The sequence below is a fragment of the Durio zibethinus genome, chromosome 8 (assembly GCF_047325235.1).
Source record: "Durio zibethinus cultivar Kanyao isolate XHJ-2024 chromosome 8, ASM4732523v1, whole genome shotgun sequence".
In the NCBI taxonomy this organism is placed as follows: domain Eukaryota; kingdom Viridiplantae; phylum Streptophyta; class Magnoliopsida; order Malvales; family Malvaceae; genus Durio; species Durio zibethinus.
This window is the reverse complement of record NC_143169.1, coordinates 26,869,981-26,886,956: the sequence shown is the minus strand read 5'-3', so window position 1 is coordinate 26,886,956 and position 16,976 is coordinate 26,869,981. Positions and strand designations below refer to the sequence as shown.

The 16,976-nt window shown below is 48.0% G+C and overlaps 3 non-coding genes and 2 pseudogenes across 3 annotated transcripts; all 5 read left to right on the top strand.

The window, feature by feature from the left end:
• Window positions 1–4,230: 4,230 nt before the first annotated feature.
• LOC149517734 (5.8S ribosomal RNA) lies at window positions 4,231–4,386 on the top strand. The gene has a single exon (XR_016344826.1). It is a non-coding gene; the product is annotated as a 5.8S ribosomal RNA (ribosomal RNA).
• Window positions 4,387–5,278: 892 nt separating this feature from the next.
• Window positions 5,279–6,063, top strand: LOC149517733 (25S ribosomal RNA; annotated as a pseudogene; the record flags this gene model as incomplete).
• A 2,004-nt stretch (window positions 6,064–8,067) lies between these two features.
• LOC149517732 (18S ribosomal RNA) lies at window positions 8,068–9,857 on the top strand (annotated as a pseudogene).
• Window positions 9,858–10,151: 294 nt separating this feature from the next.
• On the top strand, window positions 10,152–10,306 carry LOC149517731 (5.8S ribosomal RNA). Its single transcript, XR_016344389.1, has one exon. It is a non-coding gene; the product is annotated as a 5.8S ribosomal RNA (ribosomal RNA).
• A 237-nt stretch (window positions 10,307–10,543) lies between these two features.
• LOC149517730 (25S ribosomal RNA) lies at window positions 10,544–13,917 on the top strand. Its single transcript, XR_016344414.1, has one exon. It is a non-coding gene; the product is annotated as a 25S ribosomal RNA (ribosomal RNA).
• The last annotated feature ends 3,059 nt before the right edge of the window (window positions 13,918–16,976 follow it).

Genomic DNA, 16,976 nt, shown 5'->3' with positions numbered 1-16,976 from the left:
TCTATTTTTCACGATTTTCAAAATTTTTTACGGTTCGAGATTTTTTAAAATTATTTTAGGAGTTTTAGCCCTAAATTTGGTAGACGTGATCCTTGTACTTTTTTTGGCATGCACAAAACAATTCATCTAAAAACTTGAAGTGTAGAAGATTTTGTGACCATTTGAAAAAATATCCTCATTTCAGACACTTGAATGGCTACTGGCAGCAAACCTATAAAATCTCATATGCTCTTTAAGGGGTGTGAGTTCTCAAGGTTTGTTGAGGGATGAGGGCCAATATAAGGGCCAAATACCAGCACCCATCGCACATCATGTGTGCACACCCCCCGGCCTCCCAAATCATCGGAACCCCCAATGCCACCGGTCAGGTTCTCTGACGATGCTCCGACGATGGTGCCCTGGGAAAAAAAAATGTGGCACCAGCACATGCTCGAGCCCAGCATGTGCACTGTGTCTCAAAATCGAAGTTCGACTAAGGCCTCGACCATCAATGACGCATGATGGCGCGTGGTGATGGCACATGCATCGACCATCATCGGCACAGGCTGCCCTTTGGTACAGGCACTTGCCTCGACCATCATGGGCACAAGCTGGCCCTTCATACAGGTGTCACGCCCTAGGTGGGCTCGTTAGGCACATCAGGCACACCAACATGCGAGCCAGAGGTTGAGGCTCGCACACCAAGTGCGCTGATGGGTATTTGCGTGCAAGGCCTAAGAGACAAGATCATAATGCCCGCCTAGCTTGCAGGCCAGCCTGTGAGGCCAAGGCCTGGCCTGCAGGCTATCCGCACCACATCCAAAGGGGCCCAAGGTGGGAGATACGCAAGTGAATCTTTTGGAAGCTTGCAGGATTAGCAGGATCAGCAGGATCCTCTTGGCAAATTTGGTTGACCCTAGAATTCAGCAGTTAGAATCCTGATTGATTGTAATCTTTGTAATTCCTTGCTTTTAGCTTTTATTCTAGGGATATTGCCATTAAGTGTAGCTAGAGCCTCAACTATAAATAGAGGGCTGCTCCACCCTTATTTGTACACCATTAAACACTTCTGTTTCAGTGAATATGGAGTATATTTCTACCATTCTGCCTTGTTATCCTATTTCTCTTTAACATTCATAATCAGCCCTTCCTATTGCTCTAGTGCCTACACGCTTATGTTTTAGGCTAACTTAGGCATAAAAGAAGAGATTCCAAGCTTAAGGCCGCATAGATTCTGAGTCTAAGGTCAGAGCCTGTGACATAGGCACTTGCTTCAAGCACCATCGACACATGCATGGCTCGATGAGCATCGGCAGAAGATGGCCCTTGGTGAGGGCGGTTGCCTCGAGCAACATCGGCACGTGTTGGGCCTTGGGGTGGGCACATGCCTCGACCACCATCGTCACAAGCTGGCCATTGGTATGGGCACTTGCCTAGACCACCATCGGTACATGCCATGCCTCGATCAGCATCTATAGAAGATGGTCTATGGTGCATACAGATGCCTCAAACACCATCGGCACATGCTGGGCCTTGGTGCGAGCACTTGCCTTGATCACTATCGACAGAAGATGGCACTTGGTACGGGCGGTTGCCTCGATCACCATCGATAGAAGATGGTCCCTGGTGCGGGCGATTACCTCGAACACCATCGACATGTGCTGGGCCTTGGTAGGGGCACATGCCTCGACCACCATCAACATAAGCCAGCCCTTGGTACGGGTGCTACGGACCTAAAGAATAGCCTTGAATCTCACAACGAACATAATAAGAGGGTCACTGGGGTATAAAAGGGTTCACACCACCTTTTCCTTGTGAGGTACCTTTTGTAAGACAAAATTGTGAGACCAGAGGGGCTAGAACAGATAACACCTCACAAGGGTATGAACTGTGATAGGTAGGCTGATCTGAGACGTCGGATGAATGGGTGCCTAAGTCTCAAAGCTTAAGTCTCAACCCGTGACACGGGCACTTACCTCGACCACCATCGATAGAAGATGGCCCCTGGTGTAAGCAGTTACGTCGAACACCATCGGCACATGTTGGGCCTTGGTGAGGGCAATTGTCTCGATCACTATCGGTAGAAGATGGCTCTTGGTGCGAGCAGCTACCTTAAACACCATCGACACAAGTTGGGCCTTGGTGCGGGCACATGCCTCAAGCTGGTGTGGACGGTTGCCTCGACCACCATCGGCACGTGCTGGGCCTTGGTGTGTGTGTCACACCCTGGGTGGGTGTGCCAGGCACATCAGGCACACCAGCACGTGAGCCAGAGGTTAAGGCCCTGCACACCAGGCGTGTTAGTGGGTATTTGTGCACAAGGTCTAGGAGACGAGGCTAGAACACCTGCCTAGCTTGCAGGCCAGCCCATTAGGCCAAGGCTTGGCCTACAGGCTGCCCGCACCACATCCAGAGGGGCCCAAGGTGAGAGATACACAAGAATCTTCTGAAAGCTTACAGGATCAGTAAGAGTCTCCTGGTAGATTTGGTTGACCCTAGAATTCAGAAGTTAGAATCCTGATTGATTGTAATCTTTGTAATCCCTTGATTTTAGCCTTTATTCTAGGGGTATTGTCATTAAATGTAGTTGGAGCCTCAACTATAAATAGAGGGCTGCTCCACCCTCATTTGTACATCATCAAACACTTCTGTTTCAGTGAATACAGAGCATATTTCTAGCATTCTACCTTGTTATCCTATTTCTCTTTAACTTGCGTAATTAGCCCTTCCCATTGTTTTAGTGCTCGCACGCTTGTGTTTTTGGCTGACTTAGGCATAAAGGAGGAGATTCCAAGCCTAAGGTTGTACGAATTTTGAGTCTAAGGTTAGAGCCTATGAGAGTTGGTATCAGAGCAAGTTTGGTTCTGCGTGTTTGTGTTGTGCAGGTTAGATCGTGATGAGGAGATGGCATCTCAAAGCAACATTGCTAACCAACAACCAGACGCCCAGGAGCAAGGGCGTGGAAGAGGCAGAAAAGCCAGTTCAAGAGATATATGGTCTACCATGGATGGTAGGCTGGCCAAGGTGGAGGTGATTGGAATGAGTACAATCTAAATCCTTTAACGAGAATCTATTAAAGGGTAAGTCTGGTGCCAATAGCCGCAGTAATTTCAGCTCCAATAACGTATATTTAAGTTGTTGCAGTTAAAAAGCTCGTAGTTAGAACTAGTGTTGGGTCATTCAGTCTGTCTCACGATGAGCATCGGTCTACTCATCTCTACTGCCGACGATGTGCTTCTAGACTTAATTGCCCAGGTCATTCCTTTGACACTATTACTTTGAAGAAATTAGAGTGCTTAAAGCAGGCCTACGCTTGTATACATTAGCATGGGATAACATCATAGGATTTTGATCCTATTGTGTTGGCCTTTGGGATCAGAGTAATGATTAACAGGGACAGTCGAGGGCATTCATATTTCATAGTCAGAGGTGAAATTCTTGGATTTATGAAAGATGAACAACTGTGAAAGCATTTGCCAAGGATGTTTTCATTAATCAAGAATGAAAGTTGAAGGCTCGAAGATGATCAATTACCATCCTAGTCTCAACCATAAACAATGTCGACTAGGGATCGACAGATGTTACTTTTAGGACTCCGTCAGCACCTTATGAGAAATCAAAGTCTTTGGGTTTCGGGGGTAGTATGGTCGTAAGGCTAAAACTTAAAGGAATTGATGGAAGGGCACCACCAAGAATGAAGCCTGCGGCTTAATTTGACTCAACATGGGGAAACTTACTAGGTCCAGATATAGTAAGGATTGACAGACTGAGAGCTCATTCTTGATTCTATGGGTGGTGGTGCATGGCCATTCTTAGTTGGTGGAGCAATTTGTCTGGTTAATTTCATTAACGAATGAGACCTCAGCCTACTAACTAGCTACGTGGAGGTGATCCTTTGTGGCTAGCTTCTTAGAGGGACTATGACAACTTAGGCCAAGGAAGTTTGAGGCAATAATAGGTCTGTGATGCCCTTAGATGTTCTGGGCCGCACACGTGCTACACTGATATATTCAAGGGTGCCCCTGTGCCCTGAGCCCCTTTCGACCTTGGACGGGTGTGACAGTCACTTCGTGCCCCCTTCTAGGTGGGTGAAATGATCGGTGTCATCTTGTTCACTGCCGAACAATGAACCCCCGATGCGAATCATGCTAGGGAACCAAAATGAAAACGGAGCACGCGCGCCATCACCATCCTGTTCACAGTGCATGCATGGACGGCATCGCGACTCCTTTTGTCATGAAAAAATGAAACGAATCTCCACAACGGATATCTAAGCTCTCACATTGATGAAGAACGTAGCGAAATGTGATACATGGTGTGAATTGCCGAATCCCGTGAACCATCGAGTCTTTGAACACAAGTTGTGACCCAAGCCATTAGGCTAAGAGCACATTTGCCTGGGTGTCATGCACCGTCACCCCCCTCTGACCCTCAGCCCATTGGGCTCCGAGGGAAGGGGGTAGGTCAAAGATGGCATCCCACGATCTCGTCAGTCACGATTGGCCCAAAAATGAGTCCTTGACAGCGATAGTGTTGTGACCGTCGGTGGTAGAGCTCTTAGCATGCCTCGTCCCTGGAGACGCATGCTCGTTGTCCACTCGGACCCCCCGCATCACTTGATCGATGCTCGTGTCATGACCTCAGGTCAGGTGGGATCACCCATTGAGTTTAAGCATATCAATAACCGAAGGAAAAAAAACTTACCAGGATTCTCTTAGTAACAACGAGTGAACCGAAAAGAGCCCAGTTTGAGAATCGAACACCTCTGGCGTTCAAATTGTAGTCTGAAGAAGCATCCTCAGTAGTGGATCGAGCCCAAGTCCCCTGGAAATGGGTGTCAGAGAGGGTGAGAGCCCTGTTGTGCTTGGACCCTATCGTACCACGAAACGTTGTCTGCGAGTCAGGTTGTTTGGGAATGCAACCCCAATCAGGCAATAAATTTCATCCAAGGCTAAATATGGGAGAGAGATCGATTGCAAACAAGTATCATGAGGGAAAGATGAAAAGGACTTTGAAAAGAGAGTCAAAGAGTGCTTGAAATTGTCGGGAGGGAAACAGATGGAGGTCGACGATGCACCCCAGTCGGATGTGGAACGGCAAGAACTGGTCCGCTGATCGGCTAGGGTCGTGGACCGACATAGGTAGCGACAGTGACCCAAGCCCGAGCTTTTGATGTGCTCGCAGGGACTTCATTACCATGATCATGGAAAGTATCAAGCACCGTCTCAATGTGCCACGGCACCAGCGTGCTCCTGGTGTCAGCCTGCAAGCTCACCATCCGGCCCATCTTGAAACACAAACCAAAGAGTCTGACATGCATGTGAGTCAACGAGCCAGAAAACCCATAAGGTGCAAGGAAGCTGATTGGTAGGATCTCTCACGGGTGTACCACCGATCAACCTTGATTTTCTGAAAAGGGCTCAAGTGCGAAAATGCCGTCGGGACCCGAAAGATGGTGAACTATGCCTGAGTGGGGTGAAGCCAAAGAAAACTCTGGTGGAGGCCCACAGCGATACTGACATGCAAATCATTCATCTGACTTGGGTATAGGGGTGAAAGACTAATCGAACCATCTAGTAGCTAGTTCCCTCTAAAGTTTCCCTTAGGATAGTTAGAGCCCCTGACGAGTTCTATCTGGTAAAGCCAATGATTAGAGGCATCGGGAGCATAATGCCCTCGACCTATTCTCAAACTTTAAATAGGTAGGATGACGCAACTGCTTCATTGAGCAGTGCCATGGAATCAAGAGCTCCAAGTGAGCCATTTTTGGTAAGTAGAACTAGCGATGCAAGATGAACTAAAATTCAGGTTACGGTGCCCAATTGCACATTAATCCGAACCCACAAAGGGTGTTGGTCGATTAAGACAGCAGGACGGTGGTCATGGAAGTCAAAATCCACTAAGGAGTGTGTAACAACTCACTTGCCAAATCAACTAGCCCCGAAAATGGATGGCGCTTAAACGCATGACCTATACCTGATCGTCAAGGCAAGGGCCAAGCCCTGATGAGTAGGACGACATGGTGGTCACCGTAAAACCCAGGGCATAAGCCCAGGAGAAGCGAGCGTCAGTGTAGATCTTGGTGGTAGTAGCAAATATTCTAATGAAAACTTTGAAGGTCGAAGAAGGGAAAGGTTCCATGTGAACAGCACTTACACATGGGTTAGTCAATCCTAAGAGACGGGGGAAGCCCGTCCGATAGTGCGTCTCATGCGAGCTTTGAAAAGGAATTGGGTTAAAATTCTTAAATTGAGACGCGACGACTGAAGGCAATGTTAGGGAGTTTGGAGACGTCTGTAGGGGCCTCAGAAAGAGTTATCTTTTTTGTTTAATGGCCCACCCACCCTAGAAATGGCTCAGTCGGAGGTACTTGCCTCGAGCACCATCGACATATGCATGCCTCGATGAGCATTAGTAGAAGATGGCTCTTGGTGCAGGCGGTTGCCTCGAGCACCATTGACACGTGTTAGGCCTTGGTGCGGGCACATGCCTCGACCACCATCGTCACAAGCTAGCCATTGGTACAGGCACTTACTTGGACCACCATTGGACTATGCCATGCCTTGATAAGCATCGATAGAAGATGGTCTCTGCTACGTGCGGTTGCCTCGAACACCATCGACACATGCTAGGCCTTAATACGGGCAGATGCCTTGACCACCATCGATGCATGCATGCCTCAATCAGCATGCACACAAGCTGGAATCGATGTGAGCACCTGCCTCGATCAGCATCGATAGAAGATGGCCCTTGGTGCAGGTAGTCCCATCGAACACCATCGGCACGTGCTAGCCCTTGGTGTGGGCACATGTCTCCACCACCATCGGCCCCTACTCACTCTCAATGCAGGATATGCTTGTGTTGGAAAAAGTGTCCCCATTTCAGATACTTTAACATCTACTAGTAGCATAACTGTAAAATCTCTAATGCTCTTTATGGGGTGGTGGTCTGGCACCCCCTCCCCCTCACGAGAGGAGTAGGTGTGCATGATGGGCCTCCTATTGCATACACTCAAGGTAACGTCCCTAGAGTGAAATACAGGGCATGCATGCTTTCTGGCTATTTTGTACGATGACCGGTTGCTTCGGTGACCAGCAGACGCCCATGGGCTTAACTGTTGGTGTGTATACGAAAAAGGGAAGTCGAGCTCAAGCCCGTGCATGTGGCGGATGCTACCTTAGACCATTGACCAAGTCCCTAAATTGGGCAATGGCTCCCTGGGGTGGTGTGAGTAGAAGCTACAATTGTGGGCTTGGCTCAGCCAAGTCTCTCGATATTTGACGATCTCACGATGCCTTCTCGTCAACCACAAAAATGCCTTGGCCTTGACAAGGCCGTGCATGCAACCAATGCTGCCCAAGACCCTAGGAACAAGTCCCTGAATCAGGCAACGTCCCCCTAGGGTGGTGTCAGCGGAGCTCACGTGTGCAATCCCGACCAGGCCAAGCATTGGTGATATCATGCCGTTGTTGCCTGTCGGATGGCAGGGGCAGTCTCATGGCCCTTGCTTGTGTTTTTCTCATGCCAAGTAGTTGTGGCATGGCCTCGCACATCGTTTCTTTTGCTCATACATTGAGTAATCGATCGGGTGGGTTGTGGATCAACGCGTATGGATGTTACCACTTGTACGCATGGCGTATGAGTGGTGTTATGGTTATGCGTGTTGGCAGGCTTCGTGCTCGATGCATCAAACTATCGACCCGTCATCCTCTTTAATCTCCCCCCATGCGATCATCGTACCCAGAGGGCACGATCGGGATCTTGTACTGCATACCTAAATCGATAAAAATCGGATGTCTCACCATCTTTCATCCATCTCATGTCCTGAGGGGCTACGGGTCAGACGTCAATCATGGTCGGTGTCCCATGCACACCACCCAATCCTCTGTGGTCGCATTGGTGCATCAGTGTTCGATTGTGCTCTCAGATGTGAAACGTTTAACGGGCGTGAGCTTTCGACCCTCATTCGTTCGATGTTATGCATTTTACGTGCCCGACATGCATGATGCTTACGCTCCGTATTGGGCTCTCTCCGTCGCTCGATCAATGCGTCGAGGCCCACGCAGTGCCAACGTCCCAAAGGAATGCTACCTAGTTGATCCTACCAGTAGTAATATGCTTGTCTCAAAAATTAAGCCATGCATGTGTAAGTATAAACTAATTCAGACTAAGACACTATGAATGGCTCATTAAATCAGTTATAATTTGTTTGATGGTATCTACTACTCGGATAACCGTAGTAATTCTAGAGCTAATACGTTTCTAGAAGGGATGCATTTATTAGATAAAAGGTCAATGCGGGCTATGCCCGTTGCTTTGATGATTCATGATAACTCGACAGATTGCACAACCTTTGTGCCGGTGATGCATCTTTAAAATTTTTGCCTTATCAACTTTTGATGGTAGGATATTGGCCTACTATAGTGGTGAGGGGTGACGGAGAATTAGGGTTCGATTTCGAAGAGAGAGCCTGAGAAATGGCTACCACATCCAAGGAAGGCAGCAGACGCGTAAATTACCCAATCCTGACACAGAGAGGTAGTGACAATAAATAACAATACCGGGCTCTATAAGTCTGGTAATTGAAATGAGTACAATCTAAATCCCTTAACGAGGATCCATTAGAGGGCAAGTCTGGTGCCAGCAGTCACGATAATTCTAGCTCCAATAGCATATATTTAAGTTGTTGCAATTAAAAAGCTCATAGTTGGAACTAGGGTTAGGTCATCCGGTCCACCTCATGATGAGCACCGATTTACTCATCCCTACTACCGACGATGCGCTATTGGACTTAATTACCTGGGACACTCCTCTGGCGCTGTTACTTTGAAAAAATTAGAGTGCTCAAAATAGGCCTACGCTTGTATACATTAGCATGGGATAATATCATAGGATTTCGGTCCTATTGTGTTGGCCTTCGAGATTAGAGTAATGATTAATAGGGACAGTCAGAGACATTCGTATTTCATAGTCAGAGGTGAAATTCTTGGATTTATGAAAGATGAACAACTATGAAAGCATTTGCCAAGGATGTTTTCATTAATCAGGAACGAAAGTTGGAGGCTCGAAGATGATCAGATACCGTCTTAGTCTCAACCATAAATGATGCCGATTAGGGATTGATGGTTGTTACTTTTAGGACTCCGTCGGCACCTTATGAGAAATCAAAGTCTTTGGGTTTCAGAGGGAGTATGGTTGCAATGCTAAAACTTAAAGGAATTGAGAAAAAGGCACCACTAGAAGTGGAGCCGACGGCTTAATTTGACTTAACATGGGGAAACTTTCCAAGTCTAGACATAGTAAGGATTGACAGATTGGGAGCTCTTTCTTGATTCTATGGGTGGTGGTGCATGGCCATTCTTAATTGGTGGAGTGATTTGTCTGGTTAATTCCATTAACGAATGAACCTCAACCTGCTAACTAGCTATACGGAGGTGATCCTTCGTGGCCAGCTTTTTAGAGGGACTATGTCCGCTTAGGCCAAGGAAGTTTGAGGCAATAATAGGTCTGTGATGCCCTTAGATGTTCTGGGCCACACGCACGCTACATTGATGTATTCAACAAGTCTATAGCCTTGGTCGACAGGCCCGAGTAATCTTTGAAATTTCATCGTGATGGGGATAGATCATTGCAATTATTGGTCTTCAACAAGGAATTCTTAGAAAGAACGAGTCATCAACTCGTGTTGACTATGTCACTACCCTTTGTACACACCGCTCGTCACTTCTACCGATTGAATGGTCCAATGAAGTGTTCGGATTGGTGACATGGATGGTTTGCCACCCGTGACGTCGCAAGAAGTCCACTGAACCTTATCATTTAGAGGAAGGAAAAGTCATAACAAGGTTTTCGTAGGTGAACCTGCGAAAGGATCATTGTCGAAACCCCACTCGATAGATGACCCGCGGATGCGTTAACGAAACACCGAGGGGGCAAGGGTGCCTCCGTACCCCAAGCCCTTTCTGGCCTTGGACGGGTGTGACAGTCGTTTTGTGCCCCTTACTGGACGGGTAAAACGATCGACGTCGTCTTGCTCATTGTCGAACAACGAACCCCCGACATGAATCGCGCCAAGAAACTGAAATGAAAATGGAGCGCATGCACGGTCGCCATCCCATTCACGGTGCATGCACGGGTGGTGTCGTGATTCCTTTTGTCACAAAAAATGAAATGACTCTTGACAATGGATATCTCGACTCTCGCATCGATGCGAGAGCGGTGAAATGCAATACTTGGTGTGAATTGTAAAATCCTGTAAACCATCGAGTCTTTGAACGCAAGTTGTGCCCCAAGCCATTAGGTTGAGGGTACGCCTGCCTTGGTGTCATGCATCGTCGCCCCCTCTGACCCCCCACCCATCGGGCTCTAGGGGAAGGAGGCAAGTGAAAGATGGCCTTCCGTGATGCCGTCGGTCGTGGTTGGCCCAAAAGTGAGTCCCTGGTAATGATAGCACCGTGACCATCAGTGGTAGAGCTCTCGAGGTGCCTCATCCCCAGTGACGCATGCTCGTTGTCCACCCTGACCTTATTGGAACCCCCGTATCTCTCGATCGATGCTTGCATCGTGACCCCAGGTTAGGCAGGATCACCCGCTGAGTTTAAGCATATCAATAAGTGGAGTAAAAGAAACTTACCAAGATTCCCCTAGTAACGACGAGCGAACCAGGAACAGCCTAGCTTGAGAATCGAGTGCCCTTAGTGTTCGAATTGTAATCTGGAGAAGCATCATCAGCGGTGGGCCCAACCCAAGTCCCCTGGAAAGGGGCACCGAAGAGGGTGAGAGCCTTATTATGCCCAGACCCTATTAAACCACGAGGCGCTGTCCGTGAGTCAGGTTGTTTGGGAATGCAGCCCCAATTGAGCGGTAAATTTCATCCAAGGTTGAATACGGGTGAGAGACCAATAGCGAACAAGTACTGCGAGGGAAAGATGAAAAGGACTTTGAAAAAAGAGTCAAAGAGTGCTTGAAATTGTTGGGAGGGAAGTGGATTGGGGCCGACGATGCACCTCAGTCAGATGTGGAACAGCGAGAGTCGATCCATAGATCGGCTTAGGGCGTGGACCGATGCGGGTCGTAATGGTGACACAAGCTTGGGCTTTCAATGTGCCTGGAGAGACGTCATCATCGTGATCGCGAAATGCAGCATGCACCATCTCAGCGTGCCACGACATCAGCATGCTCTAGGCGTCGGCCTGCAGGCTCCCCATCCGGCCTGCTTGAAACACAGACCAAGGAGTCTGACATGCGTGCGAGTCAACGAGCCAGGAAAGCGGTAAGGCATAAGGAAGTTGATTGACGGGATCCCTCATGGGTGCACCGTCGATCAAGCATGATCTTCTGAAAAGGGTTCGAGTGCGAGCATGCCCGTCAGGACCTAAAAGATGGTGAACCACGCCAGAAAGGAAACTCTGATGGAGGCCCATAGCGATACTGACGTGCAAATCATATGTCTGACTTGGGTATAGGGGTGAAAGACTAATCGAATCATCTAGTAGCTGGTTCCCTCTGAAGTTTTCGTCAGGATAGCTGGAGCCCCTGATGAGTTTTATCGGGTAAAGCCAATGATTAGAGGCATCAGGGGTGTAACGCCCTCGACCTATTCTCAAACTTTAAATAGGTAAGACGATGCAATTGCTTCGTTGAGTCACACCACAAAATTGAGAGCTTCAAGTGGGCCATTTTTGGTACGCAGAACTGGAGATGCAGGATGAACTGAAAGCTGGGTTATGGTGCCCAACTACGTGCTAACCCAAAACCCACAAAGAGTGTTAGTTGATTAAGACAGCAGGAAGGTGGTCACAGAAATTGAAATCCACTAAAGAGTGTGTAACAACTCACCTGCCGAATCAACTAGCCCCAAAAATGGATGGCGCTTAAGCGCACGACCTATACTCGGCCGTCGAGGCAAGGCTTGGCCCCGATGAGTAGGAGGGCATGACATTCGTCGTAAAACCCAAGGCATGAGCTCGGGTTAAGCGGCCATCGGTGTAGATCTTGATGGTAGTAGCAAATATTCAAATGAGAACTTTGAAGGTCGAAAAAGGGAAAGGTTCTATGTGAACGACACTTGCACATGGGTTAGTTGATCCTGAGAGACAGGGAAAGCCCATCGAACAGCATGTCTCATGTGAACTTCAAAAAGGAATCGGGTTAAAATTCCTGAATCGGGATGCAACAGCTGACAGCAATGTTAGGGAGTCCAGAAACATCGATGAGGGCCTCAGAAAGAGTTATCTTTTCTGTTTAACAGTCCATCCACCCTGGAAATGGGTCAGCTAGAGGTAGGGCCCAGTGGTCAAAAGAGCATCGCACGTCTTGTGGTGTCTGGTGCACCCTTGGCGGCCCTTGAAAATTCAGAGGACCGAGTGCCATCTGTGCCTGGTCGAACTCATAACCACATCAGGTCTCCAAGGTCTATAGCCTCTAGTCAATGGAACAATGTAGGCAAAGAAAGTCAGCAAAATGGATCCATAACCTCAGGAAAAGGATTGGCTCTGAAGGCTGGGTATAGGGGTCCCAGTCTCGAACCCATCAGCTGTCAGTGCATTGCTCAAGCTGCTCCCACGGTGAGAGCAGGTCACCGCGTCCCGATTGAGGGACGGACTAGGAATAGCTCCCTCGAGGGCCTTCCCTGGGTGATGAACAATCGACTCAAAATTGGTATGGACAAGGGTAATCTGACTATTTAATTAAAACAAAGGATTATGATGGTCCCTACGGATGCTCACGTAATGTGATTTCTACCTAGTGTTCTGAATATCAAAGTGAAGAAATTCAACCAAGCACGGGTAAATGACATGAGTAACTATGACTTTTTTAAGGTAGCTAAATGCCTCTTCATCTAATTAGTGAGGTGCATGAATGGATTAACAAGATTCCCACTGTCCTTGTCTACTATCAAATGAAACCACAGCCAAGGGAACGGGCTTGATGGAATCAGCAGGGAAAGAAGACCCTGTTGAGCTTAACTCTAGTCCGACTTTGTGAAATGACTTGAGAGGTGTAAGATAAGTGGGAGCCCCCGAGTGAAATTGAAATACCACTACTTTTAATGTTATTTTACTTATTTCGTGAATCGAAGGCAGGGCATGACCCATTCTTTTGGGCCCAAGGTTAGCCTCGATCGATCGATCTGGGTAGAAGACATTGTCAGGTGGGGATTTTGGCTAGGGTGGCACATCTATTAAAAGATAACACCGATGTCCTAAGATGAGCTTAACGAGAATAAAAATCTCATGTGGAACAAAAAGGTAAAAGCTCGTTTGATTCTGATTTCTAGTACGAATACAAATCGTGAAAGTGTGGCCTATCGATCCTTTAGACCTTCAGGATTTGAAACTAGAGGTGTCAAAAAAGTTACCATAGGGATAACTGGCTTGTGGCAGCCAAGCGTTCATAGCGACGTTGCTTTTTGATCCTTCGATGTTGGCTCTTCCTATCATTGTGAAGCAAAATTCACCAAGTGTTGGATTGTTCACCCACCAACAGGGAACGTGAGCTGGGTTTAGACCATCATGAGATAGGTTAGTTTTACCCTACTGATGGCAATGTCGCGATAGTAATTCAACCTTGTACGAGAGGAACCGTTGATTCGCACAATTGGTCATCGTGCTTAGTTAAAAAGCTAGTGGCATGAAGCTATCATGCACTAGATTAGGACTGAACACCTCTAAGTCAGAATCTGGGCTAGAAGCGATGCGTACGCCCACCGCCTGATTGCCAACCCACAGTAGGGGCCCATGGCCCTCAAAGACACATGTCGTAGGTGCAGCCCCTGGGGTGGACGAGCCATACGGGCCTCCTTGGAGCTTAATTCCCATCGATCAATGGGTAGAATCCTTTGTAGATGACTTAAATACATGACGGCGTATTGTAAGTGGTAGAGTGGCCTTGCTGCCATGATTCACTGAGATTTAGCCCTTTGTCGCTTCGATTCGTCCCTCCCTCCCTTTCCTCCACCTACCTTCCTGCTTTTCACATCGCCTCCCTCCAATGTTGGGCATGACCCGGGGCCTTCCATCCCTCGGTCCTGATCAAGAATGAACTCTGCTCACCCCAGTTGGCCCATGAAATGAGTGTACAAGCACTAAACCAACCACGAGGGCAAGATGCCTGAGCCAAGGATCCCGCTGCAGGTTCCCCTTGGTTGTTGCCCCAAATGTCGTCGATAGCATCTAGCCCTTAGTTGGTCAAGACTGGGAATGCACTACGTATGCCTAAGTCAACCCATGAAATAAGCGTACGGGCATTGAACCGATCGGAGAGCCAGAATGCGCCAGCTAGGGATCGACCCGATCCCCCTCGATGTGCTGCGGATCCTGCTATGGGTCCCTCGGTCCGATTGGGACTTAGACTGGGAATGAACTTCGTATGCCTAAGTCAACCCATGAAATGAGCATCCGGACACTGGGCCGACTAGAGAGGTAAAATGCATTAGTCAAGGATCAACCCAATCCCCCTCTGCGTGCTATCGATCCTACTGTAGGTCTTTTTGTCCGACTGGAGCTTAGACTAGGAATGAACTCTGTATGCCTAAGTTAACCCATGAAACGAGCGTGCAGACACTGAGTCGGCCAGAGAGGCAGGATGCTCAAGCCAAGGATCGACCCGATCCCCTTCTGTATACTACCGATCTTGCTACGGGTCCTGCTGTCCCAACCCTCGATCTGGTCTGAACTTAGACTGGAAATGAACTCCGTATTCTTAGACTAGGAAAGAACTCCGTATGCCTAAGTCAACCTACAAAACTAGCATGTGGGCACTGAACCGGCCAGAGAGGCAGGATGTGCAAGCTAAGGATCAGTCTAGTCGCCCACTACGTACTGCCACAACCCTCGGTCCGATCCGATCTTAGACTGGGAATGAACTCCATATGCCTAAGTCAACCTATGAAATAAGCAGGCAGGCATTACGTCGGCCAAAGAGGTAGGATGCGTAAGCTGAGGATCAGCGAGGTTCCCCTCTGCATGCTGCCAATCCTTTTGTGGGTCCTGCTGCCACAACCCTTGGTTCGGTCGGAGCTTAGACTGGAAATGAACTCCATATGCCAAAGCTATTTTTATGGCCCATGAATTCATATGAGCCCTCCCTAACGCTCGCGCACCACGCGCGGGTGTCTTAAGCCCAGGCCAAGCACCAATGCGTGCCATGATCGGGTGGTAGGTGGGTTTAGGCACATCTTCATATTTCTACCATGCCAATACCATTTTTATGGCCTGTGAATTCACATGAGCACTCCTTAGCACCCGCACACCATGCGCGGGTGTCTTGAGCCTGTGCCGAGCACAATGCACACCATGATCAGGCGATAGGTGGTTTTAGGCACATCTTCATATTTTTGCCATGCCAATGCCATTTTTATGGCGTGTAAATTCATACAATGGTCCCCTAAGCCTTCATTTGATGTTTCATGGCAAGATGACTCGTTTTCTATTTTTCATGATTTTCAAAAGTTTTTACGGTTTAGGATTTTTTTAAATTTTTTTAGGAGTTTAGCCCTAAATTTGGTAGATGTGATCCTTGTATTTTTTTTGGCATGCACAAAAAAATTTAGCTAAAACCTCAAAGTGTAGAAGATTTTGTGACCATTTGAAAAAAGTGTCCCCATTTCAGACACTTGAATGGCTACCGGTAGCAAACCTGTAAAATCTCATATGCTCATTAAGGGGGTGTGAGTTCTCAAGGTTTGTTAAGGGATAGGGGGCCAATATAAGGGCCAAGTACCAGCACCCATCGCACATCATGTGCGCACACCCCCGGCCCCCCAATCATCGGAACCCATATTGTCGCCAGTCAGGTTCTCTGGCAATGCTTTGGAGAAGGTGCCCCGAGCAAAAAAAATGTGTAATCAGTACATGCCTAAGCCTAGCATGTGCATCATGGCTCAAAATTGAACTTCGGCCAAGGCCTCGACCATCAACGGCACATGACGGCGTATGGTGATGGCACATGCATCGACCATGATCGACACGGGCTGCCCTTTGGTACAGGCACTTGCCTCGACCACCATCGGCACTAGCTGGCCCTTGGTACAGGTGTCACACCCTGGGTGGATGCGCCAGGCACATCAGGTGCACCAACAGGTGAGCTAGACGTTAAGGCCCGCACACCAGGAGTGCTGGCGGGCATTTACGCGCTAGGCCTAGGAGACAAACCAGAACGCCTACCTAGCTTGTAGGCTAGCCTGTGAGGCCAAGGCCTGGCTTATAGGCTGCTCACACCATATCCAAAGGGGCCCAAGGTGAGAGATACGTAAGTGAATTTTTTGAAAGCTTGTAGGATCAGTAGGAGCCTCCTAGCAGATTTGGTTATCCCTAGAATTTAGGAGTTTGAATCCTGATTGATTGTAATATTTGTAATCCCTTGATTTTAGCCTTTATTCTAGGGATATTGCCATTAAGTGTAGCTAGAGCCTTGACTATAAATAGAGGGTTGTTCCACCCTTATTTGTACACCATCAAACACTTCTGTTTCAGTGAATACAAAGCATATTTCTAGCATTTTGCCTTGTTATCCTATTTCTCTTTAACTTACGTAATCAGCCCTTCCCATTGTTCTAGTGTCTGCATGCTTGTGTTTTGGCTAACTTAGGCATAAAAGAGGAGATCCAAGCCTAAAGCTACATGGATTCTGAGTCTAAAGTCAGAGCCTGTGACAGTTGGTATTAGAGCAAGTTTGGTTCTGCATATTTGTGTTGTGCAGGTTAGATCATGATTGAGGAGATGGATCCCAAAGTGACGTTGCTAGCCAACAACCAGAGGCCCAATAGCAGGGGCATGGAAGAGGCAGGAAAGCCAGTTCAAGAGATATATGGTCTACCATGGACGGTAGGCTACCAAGGTGGAGGTCAGCATGGGCGATATGGAAGAGAAGCTTGAGGAAGTGGAGACTCACATTGCATTGCTAGACTTCATGGGGGAGGAGATCCAAGGTAAGCTACAAGCTACTCTCAATAAAGCATGGACTTGATCACCTAAAGGAATGAGGCCTTGGAGGCT